Below are 11,117 nucleotides of genomic sequence, written 5' to 3'. Positions count from 1 at the left end.
GTCTAAGATTAACGTATAATTTACTTTCAGCGCATCAAGTGCGTAACCTTCAACATTTCGTGACCCCGTCAGTCAATATCACAACACGCAAAATGAGAAACCCAAAGGATTTAGAAAACGTATAGTTGTTCTTCCTGTGATTTTCAGCTGAGTTCGGATGATGCGTCTTCCTGTGCGTGTGGAACATTCTAGATATGTCATAGCGATGGATTTGTTCAGGTCTCGGAAGGAGGACGAGTGAAATTTCATTGGATTTTTAAAAAAAAAAAATTATTTCCGAACAAATAATAGTCATGAAATAGGAAAAGGAGGTTTCAAACGCGTGATGTAACACGTTAACGTTTGAAGTATTTCAATGATTATACTGTATAATGATTTATACAGGAAGTGCGGTTACAGTCCGCTGTAGCGGTATTACATTATATTACATTATATGAAATAAGGATTTCAGGACATTTCAGCTGTGTTGGGAATGTCTCGCACTTTTACCTTGCATACGGTACATGTTTGTCCATGTCATATCAGTGGGACACAAACAGCACTTAGGGATAGGTTCATACTGAAATCAGTGTAGAGTAGAATGAAAACCATCCCGAGTGTAGATCAGTAAACGAAGATTACGGCTCGGGCGCTGAGAGAAAGAGGAAGCGATGGTAGTTCTCTAATAATAAACAGCGGCTGTAATATCTCAGCGCGTTTGAACTCCTACACGAACCACTATCAGCGGAAACAGAGTAGCATTCAATATCACACACACACACACACACACACACACGCGTGCTTCAAAACGGATATGGCACTTCAAAGTACAGTGCCGTATAGTATATTACTGACCTGTGTCCAAACATGATACTGATAGACGTGTGGCCGCTCTTAATGTTTTTATGTCCTTCTTATGGACTTTATGTCCTTCTTCATGTCCGTTCTTCTCAGGACGAACGACCTTCAGCGTTGACCTTCACACTTCGGACGACCCGATGGCTGACGTGCATCGCTGTTAGGTTTAATCCTAATAAATGAACTTTTATCATCAATTCAAGGTGACATGCATTGTTGAGTTTGCAGTCGGTTCATTCCGTGTTTTCTTTTTCTTTTTTTCTTTTTTTTTTTCCTTCGATTTCTGTCACACTCAAAAATGGAAGTCCTTTCACCGACTGTCAGTTCCGCATTTGGGTCAGTTTCGTTAACAAAGAGTGGAACATTTTTAGCCACAGATCCGCATGCTAAGCGAGCTAGCTACTCACTTAGCTAACGTCCGTGATGGAGAGAATCGTGTAATTAGTGTCTTTAAGAAGTTTTGAGTACTGGTAAAGAAATCTTTGAAAACATGACAAGAAATGTCCTGAAGTCCCACGGCAGGACGAATGAGAGCTAGTTTACTAGCTGTTAACGAGACAGCTAGCAAACTAACTTAGCTCATGTTAGTCATAAGCATAATCGATTAGTTGGGTCTTTTTTGGTTGGTTGGTTTGTTTGTTTGTTTGTTTTAGAGTTTCGACTGTATTGATTAAACACATAATTGAAATGATGACGAGACTCGGAGACTTAAGTCGCTTGTGACGATGTAAGAAAAGGTAACGCTGCCTCGCCTCTTAGTGCACATTTACTAAGTCAACACGTTACTTGTACTAGTAAGAGTATTGGCTGTGTTTGCAGTGCTACATGTAGCATGATGAACAGTAACTGTGCGAGTGCAGGGTTTAGCCTCAGGCACAGTGTTTCTGAGACCGGAGAATGTGGAGGTCTGGAAAGAGCAGAAGATTCTCGTGCTCACAGGATGTCGGCCTCGGCTTTCCGGAACAGTCCATTTCTCCCACACTGGCGTCCCCCCAAGGAGGGCTGAGGAAGTGCTCCCTGAATGTGTGTGTGTGTGTGTGTGAGGGATGTATGGCGGTACTAGGCCTGGCCTCCCTAAGCTCCTGACCCACCAACTCAGAGGCATTTCCTCCCCATGCACAGATCGGCCATTTAACATGGATGGACACGGACACACACACACACACACGCACACACACACGCACACACACACACACACACGCACACACACACACACACACACACTAAACATTTGTGCCAAATTGTACATATGCTAAAAACTTTCTGGGAAAAACGCAGATTTTTTTTTTTTTTCAATTCCCTGAAAAAGAAGAAGAAAAAAATAAAATAAAAATGATTTTATTTTTAATTCCCAGAATAAAAATGACACTTTTAAGTGTTAAATCATATCACACTAACAAACACTCTGAGACAGAGAGACGCAATTCTTTTGACTGCAACAAACACCATGGTGTTTGAATATCTATATTATTATTATTATTATTATTATTATTATTATTATTATTATTATTATTATTATTATTATTATTACAAAAACAACAACAACAACAACAGCAATAATAATAATAATAATAATAATAATAATAATAATTATTATTATTATTATTATTATTATTATTATTATTATTTATTTATTTATTTATTTTATGCAAATTTGTTTTGATGAAGCACAGCACAAACAAACCGGCATTCCTCAGTCCTAATGCATGTATTAGCGATGCAATCTTTTGTATTTACTAAATAATGCTACATCATAATACCAACAATAATTTTTGTTGCATTTAGTCGATGCAAAACGATGAGTAATTTTTATCCACTTAAAGTTACAGGAAATGTTATGGAAACGATCATTTACGTTGTTGTGATTATAAGCAGTCGTTGCTTCAGTCAGCCTCTCTTTCTATACCACTCTTAATGTTAATAAAAGTATTTAAAAAAACAAAACAAAAAAAAAAACAACACAGCTTGTCATGTTACCGAGAAACCACAAAGTCGAAAAATATAACGTTACAGCCTTACCTCTGAAACTCAAAGCACCGAAACTGGAGACTCCTTCAAAATAAACTTACGGTAAAACTTACAGAACTTACGTCTCCTTACAGAAAAACTTCAAACAGCACAAACTTCAGCAACAATTGTTATGTGCCATGTTTGCCACACAAGTCCTTGTGTAAGTAAGTTGTTACTAAAGAAACGATAACGTGTCAGAAGGAGCACATTAATATTCAAAAACCTGAAGCCTCCATAATGTTTTGTTGTTGTTGTTGTTGTTGTTGTTGTTTTTAACACAATAATATTTTATAGCAAAAATTTTGACTGTAAATGTTTACGAAACTTTTTAAGCCTGAGTTTGATGATAGGAAGAAAACTCTGGAACACAATGAGACCTCGACGATGTAAACAAACGTTAAACATCATATCGCTTTGGTGGGGTCTTTTATTCTAAAAGATAAGGTCTGGCTGAAATCCAGGGTTGCCAGGGTCATGTTTTTAACACCAAATTGGATTTAGCTTTAGTAGAATAAGTCCAGTTGGTTGGTGGTGATTTTTGTGTTAAGTTTCAAAACGACTTGAAGATCTCGTTAATACGAATGAAATCGAATCTAACGCACACGAATTAAAGTGTAGCAACACCTCGTGATAGTGTAGGCTAGCGAGTTTCCTTTTTGACAGACCATGAGAATGGTGGGTCAGTGGTGGAAAAACGCTGGAAAGAGTAGGAGAGAGAAAATTATGAAGCGGTACCGGGTGATGCTAAAAAAGGGGTACTTCAAATCAGAAATCAGACCTTCCTTCACATCTTTTAGTGTGTTTTTTTACAGAATTTTGCTGACAACTGGCAACCGTAGCTGCGTCCATGAATTGCACAGACGAAGATCTCAGGCACGAAAAAGCACTTGAAGTAGATTCGTTTCCGTGTTATTGGATGTAACAACTGTATGAAATGCTGCCATTTGGTTAAAAATAGTTCCAAATATTAGTGCTCTTCTCTAGCCAGTCAACCCCACCCCCCCGCCCCCCCTACACACACACACACACACACACACACACACACAGACACGCTGCTCGACATTAAGAAAGGGCCTCTCAGAGCACTCGAGGGCCATTGAACTGAGGGCTGTTGTGCCTGTCGGACTCCTGAGTGTAATGAATGGTTATTGGCTGCTAAATGACGAACAGGTGACAGGGCCAATGAGAAGACAGATGATGGTGTGCCATGGGTGTGATAATGGCTGGTGGCCGTAATTTCTCCCGCAGCCCTCTGCTCCTGTGCTGCCAGGCCCTCATCAGGCACACAAAGAGGTTCTCTGTGTGTGAGTGTGTGCAAGAGCGTGTGTGTGTGTGTAAACATGTGTGTGTGTGTGTGTGTGTGTGTGTGTGTGTGTGTGTGTGTGTGTGTTCACTTGTGCCCAGCTGCAGAGCTGCTGCTCTGCTCCATTTGCTGGCTGATGGGCTGAGTGGGAGCTGAGGCAAAAGTTCACACACGCACTCATGCACACACACACACACACACACACACACACACACACACACACACACACACACCTTTCCTGTTCTCTCCACAGAAGTGGGGGGGTAGAGTAAAACGTGACCTGTTTGACCCACACCTTCTCCTCCTCCTTTTCCTCACCCAAGCACCCACTCTCTTCCTTTCGGAGCATGATGGGATACTGTAGCTTCTCCAAAATGATGTTCTAAATTATCACACACACACACACACTGTCTGTTCTACACAGTGTGCACCACTCCGATGCGATGGTCCCGAGCTTTGCCTTCGACAATGACACACACGTCCACCCCCTGCACACACAAACAGCGAGGAATTCATCTGTAATTTTCCTTGACTGAGCAAACAATACAGCTGCCTTAACACTGTTGACATCTCTAAAGCCCATAAGTACAGTGTAATGGAGCTCTAAAGGCCGAGACCGCACAGAGCGAGCGTGCCGAAGGAAGGAGGGGAAAAAAAAAGAGCCCTAGATCCTCTCTGACTTAGTTTAATGCTTCACACCTGCATCTAAACCTGCACATTCATAACAGAACCGTGTACACTAACAGAGCACGGGTTCGGTGTAAATCCCTCCCACGACTTCTGTTAGCGGCTTTCTCCAAGCACGCAACCTGCTGCTACTCCTATCTACACGTTCGTTTATACTCAGTGTGTTTACATGGACAATAATAATAGGATCGTAATCTGAGCTTGGCTGTTAACGTACGTAATATTAAAGTAATATCGAAGAACGCCCTTATCGGTATCAATACGCTACCACTAGTAAGCGCTTTATTCGTATTATTATTTTTACATCATGTCATCCCGTTGAAAAGTTTACACCCCTTGAGCACCAGTGAATGTCTGCACCTTTTGTAATAGTTTTCGCATGAGGTATGATGTGAAAAGATGTCTCTACAACATCATATAGAGACTGTTGGAGAGAGGTCAAACATGCAGAAGATGCTGGAAAAGCGAAGGACGTGCAGGACCTGGAGGATTTCTCTGGAGAAGGGAAAGTTCAAGCAAGGGACTCGTGAAGAAGTATCATCAAGAATATGTCGCGGATCATCCAGGTAACGACACACAGTATTAATAATCAAGGGTGTGTAAACTTTTGAACGGGTTCATTTGTGTAAATTCAGTTATTATTGTGTCTTATATATATATATATATATATATATATATATATATATATATATATATACCGCAGTATGTGAATGAACTTCGCTATTGTTTATATAGGAACAGCTCATTCACGCGGACTTGTACGATGGACTCTCCACATAATCCAAAAATAATACCAACAATAAACAATAATTAAAATAATAAACAATTTAACAATAACAACATTTGAATACAATTTACAATGTTACTATATAACGAAGTGAAATACACGGAAGTTTGCTCTATAGGAAGAAATATGTCGGAGGGTTTGAAGTTTGGAATGGTTGATGGAAGGAGTCTCCAGTGCCAGCGTTTCGTAACAATCCGACGCTGTAAATTCTTTCTGCTTTGTTTTTGTTTTTTTCATCGTATTCAATACTTCAGTAGAGAGAATAGAGCAGCTGGTGATGGGAGGACTGTTTATACGACTATTGCTACGATGTTACAATGTGTCAAATAAAAAAAAAAACACTTCAGGGCGTACTGTTATCGGAAAATAATCAACAACTAGTTGGTGTGACGAAGCAGAGTTACTTCTACCATGATAAAATTGATTTTTTTTTTCCAATAACAGCATGACGGTGAGTATTTTACACCGTACATTTCGAATATCCTAATCACTCCACTGACTTTTAATACATTTAGAACACGTTTTATTTCAACGGTTGTTTAAAACTACTTCTCTGACGCCTGTAAAATCTGATCTCCTTTCTGGACAGACCCTCCTAGAGTCTGATATCAACCTCTCTGACTTTTTTTTTTTTCCCAGCCCTCAGCTCACATTAAACCTGCTGCCTTGTCTTGGCTACGTCTGAGTGCTACTCCCGCACACTCATTAACCTAAAGTATCTCTTCCTGTACTCGCTGGCAAGTTTGCGAGGCTAATCTTTAGCCAGCTTATTGCTATGACTAGCCACTATTTTCACACCTCCAAGCCCAGATGGCCTGCCTCTCAAACTCTCCTCTCTCACTCACACACACACACACACACACACACACCTGTCACCTTTTAGGGTCACAGGAAACCATAGTCGTAACACTTTATAGTGACTATATCTGTGCTGTCACTCGGAATTAGTCTGGTTACGGGGACAGTGTGTCAGCTGTGTTATTTTGTGTTATAGACCTTTTAAGGGAAAAACGAAAGAAAAACATTGTGTTATGCTGTAGTTTCTTCCAGGATGAGGATGATTCTGCCCCCCCTTCATAGGGCAGGAGGGCTCACTGAACAGTGGCTGATATATGTATCATGGCCTTTACGCTCAAGCTGATTGGACACCATCTTGGAGTGACATCATCAAAACACCAACTGAGGAACATCCTTTTGGAAGGTTTTCAGTACAGTTCCAGAGACTTGTAGACTCAATAGCAAGGAGCTGTGACCTTGGCTCATGATGCCCCATGTTCATTTTTCCTTTAATTTGTCACAAGTACGGATAGTAAACCGATCACTTTTGTCTTGTGAATTGATTAAATCATGGCAAACCACTCCCTGTTTTCAAAAACTCGCAAAAATACTCCTACCAGCATTTTATTGTGGCACTTCATGACAACTATGGCTACTTCCAGGGTTACTCTAAATGATTCTTACACAATTACCTTACCAGCTTGGGGCAAGGTTAATTTATGGTTTACACCTTTAACTCGCACCTCCATGGTTGGGAGTTCGATTCCTGCCTCCGTTCTGTGTGTTCATGCTCCCCTTGTGTTTTGAGGCTTCCTCCAGGTACTCCGGTTTCCTCCCCAAGTCCAAAGACATGCATTGTATGCTGACTGGCATTTCCAAATTGTCGGTAGTGTGTGAATCATGTGTGTGAGATTGTGTACTGTGATGTCCAGGGTGTCCCTTGCCTTGTGCCCCAAGTCCCCTGGGACAGACTACAGGCTCTCTGTGAGCCTGTGTTGGATGAGCAGTACAGAAAATAGATGGATGGATGGATGGATGGATCTCACCGATTCGGTTCTGTTCTAGTCGCTTAGAGTCTGGAGAAAACCTGGGAACCTGAAAGAAACCCTCATGGAACCTGGGACAATGTTTAAACCTCCACACAGACAGTACCCAGAGCTCTGGAGCTGCTCCACAGCAACCCTTCCCTCGTGCCACCCTTGCTTGTTCCATGTTCGACCATAATACTACCATGTCCAAACCAAGTCGGTATTTGGCACCCATCGATTCCACAGTGAATCACTAAGACATCTTGGACATTCTGAGATTTCCACAAATGGACAGAAACACTGTCTCAGGTTCTATCTCTTTCCTCTTTCCTGATGAAAATCCCGACTTGTGTTGTAAAAGAATGTATGAGAACTGAAGAAGGAGGTCTTTGGACAGCATCGCAGACAGTTTACAACCTTCTCCCAGATAGAGAGGCGTCCAGACCTGGGCCTCAGCCATCAGGCTACGCTTGATAACTTCAACGCTTCCCAAAAGCGCTGTAACCTTAATAGCCAGTAGATCGTGGGACACAGCATAGTGCGCTATCTACAGTACTGCTGTCTGTGATGCCTTGCCGCTAAGTCACTATGTTCCATCAAAACCGCCCTAAACTATGACACATGTGCTGGTCATTATTAAGAATTCGCTTCATTATAGCAGCGTTTTTGGGAAACGCCATCACTTTAAGATCAGCTCGGCAAGTATTCGGTCTTATCTTGAGCTTTGTCTCTTGGACACCATCCAAAAAGGGTCCAGAGTTACAGCGTGAGAGTGTATGTTTATGTTTGTGTATGTGTGCATGGCTAGGAGGCATTAGACATTAGACGCTTGTCATTTCAGGCTATAAATAGCATGCCAGGCATCGTCCCCATGCCAGCATCAGTGGGTCCTGTTAAAAATCACAACTCCGACATGTCTACTGTGCTTTCTGTCCCAAGAGAGGCGCGTTAGGCGGAGTCTGGGAAACAGCACACACACACACACACACACACACACACACACACACACAAGTCTGGCTGCCCAGAAATATGTACCATGGGAATGATGGAGGGGGCGTTTTTTTTTTTTTTTTTTTTTTTCTTATTCATTCTTTCTTCCTTATTTTTGTCTTGATGACTGAGGCGCCCAGGACGTGACACAACAGACATTATCCTCTTAGTGGGAGAGACACACACACACACACACACACACACACACACACACACACACACACACACACACACACACACACACTCATGCATGAGAGAATTGGATGTAAACACCTCATTGACTTTCTCAATACAGAAATTATATCTTTCATGTATAGCTTGTAGAGTGAAATTGAGAGACATTGACTTCTGACACACACAAACACACAATTACACACACACACAAAGTACTTTTTCTGTCCCCTGTCCTCAAAGAATCAGTCACCCATGCATAATCTTCCTGACTCACTGCCACTGACTTCATATTCCAGAGTCTAGATCCGTATATAAACTCTGGCCGGGGAAAGGTTGATCATTCATACATACTGTTTGACATTATTTGACATTCCGGCTCCAATTCCAATTCCAAGTCTTTCCACATGCAGCATGAAGAAAAAGGGAAAAAAAGAAAAGAAAAAAAAAAACGGTTTACTGATTACTGCTTGGCTGAATGATGCAGTTTATCAAAGCGAGAGAAATACAGTAGCTGAATAATGTCCTCCATGACAAGCATGCAATACACAAGCTAATGAGTAAATTAAGGGGCGTTCTAGAGGGCCAATTCCTCTTTCTTTCGTTCTTTGACATGGCTTCAAGTGTGTAAGACTGAAGCTAACCCTACTCCAGTGGACATACTGGTTTCTTATGTTTTACACCCCTGCGCTTAAATTCTCCATGCTGAAGTTTTTGGGTGTTTTTATTTTTTAATTTTTTTCTTTAAAAGAGATGTTTATTTAGCATTAAGGAAGGAGTCTCCAACGTCAGTGCTTTGTAACCATCGTAAAAGACAGTACAAGCTCCAGTTATTTTTGTCTAACGTGTTTTGAGGATTGTTTGTAGAGCATTGGATGTAACTATAAATGGATAAAAAGCACAATGTCAGGGTGTATAAGTGGTAAATCGCTGTGGTATAAGAGGAATAAAAGCTGTTATTATAAAATAATAACTTTGCTTCGTGTAACCGCAAGCCTCCATGTGGTTTACTGCTTGCATACTGTAGGAATTGTCATTATCATCATCACACTCATTTATGTCGGTCTTTTTTTTTTTTTTTCTTTTTTTTTTTCAAAAAGACTTGCGTCATCAGCGTACTAACTATCGGTTAAATCTGCTCCTTGTTTGCATGTGAGCGAACACTGGCGTGTATCTGGGCGAAAACCCTCCTGACACAAAGAACAAATTTTCCTATCAGCTGTTTAGAATAAAGCAGGAACGACCATAAACAACCTGACTTCACCTGGGGGCTGACGCACGTTTTCCATCATCTGATAACAAACAAATACGCTCAGATGAGATTTCCGAACCTATTATAAGCTTCTTATGAGGGCGGTGATGTGGCGTGATGGATGGATGGACGGACTGAAAAGCCATGTATAAAACAGCCCCCTTAACTAAAAGGTTCTGAACCTTTATTTATTCATCGTACAGTTCTTAACACTTTATCCTGGTCAGGGTCACGGCAGATACGGAGTCTATCCCAGGAACACCGGTCTTGTGGTTGGAATGCACACACACACAATCATTCACACCTAGGGTCAATTTAGCATAGCCAATCCACCTACAGCATGATGAAAGCGGGGAACCCCAAAGGAAACCAACAAGGACATGGAGAGAACATGCAAATCTTCTCAAACTGAACGCTACCCACTGCAACATTGTACTGCCTAGATGTTGTTCTATTTACATGTGATCCTTATTTGCTGGGGGATGCCCCTAGAGCTTCCAAACCACCATATTGGGCTGCCTTGGCAAGCATTATTCCCAACAGGATTTCTGCAGATCTGGACCAATTTGCATGACTCAAGACACAATACTTATGTTTAGTGTTATGACTTCAGAATAAAGTCCAATACCAATCGTATCAATTCCTCATGGGATCAGCAGAACCTCTAGCCACAACTCAGAGCTAGTCACAATGTGAAGCTGTCCATCGTGTTTCCGTTAAATGTGGCATATACATGTTTTCCTACATAACCCTTAGGAACGGCAATCTGCAACATTCAACTTAGCTTTTATGTGGTGAATTGTTTCGAACGCGAGTCACCGGCGGTGAGAAATGGTCCAAGTATTAATAAGGAATGACAGTAAAAAGGGAAAATGTCTCTTTCTGGGCAGCTAGCATGATTGAATAGGGTCTGGAGAGGAAGAAATCTGAGGGAGAATTTCAGCTTGAAAAATGACCGGTTTGTCCCAAGCTGACAGGAATATCCATCCGGCGTGTTTGCACCCATTCATTGCCGCAACATGTACAAGCAATGAGCGTAGGTGGAGCAAAAAAAGGGAGAACGGACCAGAGTGGGGGGAAGTCTGCTTTCCTACTCACGGGTGCATGTGTTGGTTGTGACCGTATAAAGACAAACGATGCCACTGAGACGCAACAGGGAGGGAGCTTGGGGTTCAAGGGGAAATAAGAGCCTTTTTGGGGACATTACGTATACACCGTTTCGTTTCTTAAAAATAATAATTGCTTTATTTAGGAAAACCCGCTTACAAATAGCCA

The sequence above is a fragment of the Ictalurus punctatus genome, chromosome 7 (genome assembly GCF_001660625.3).
Source record: "Ictalurus punctatus breed USDA103 chromosome 7, Coco_2.0, whole genome shotgun sequence".
Classification (NCBI taxonomy): domain Eukaryota; kingdom Metazoa; phylum Chordata; class Actinopteri; order Siluriformes; family Ictaluridae; genus Ictalurus; species Ictalurus punctatus.
This window is presented reverse-complemented; position numbering follows the sequence as displayed.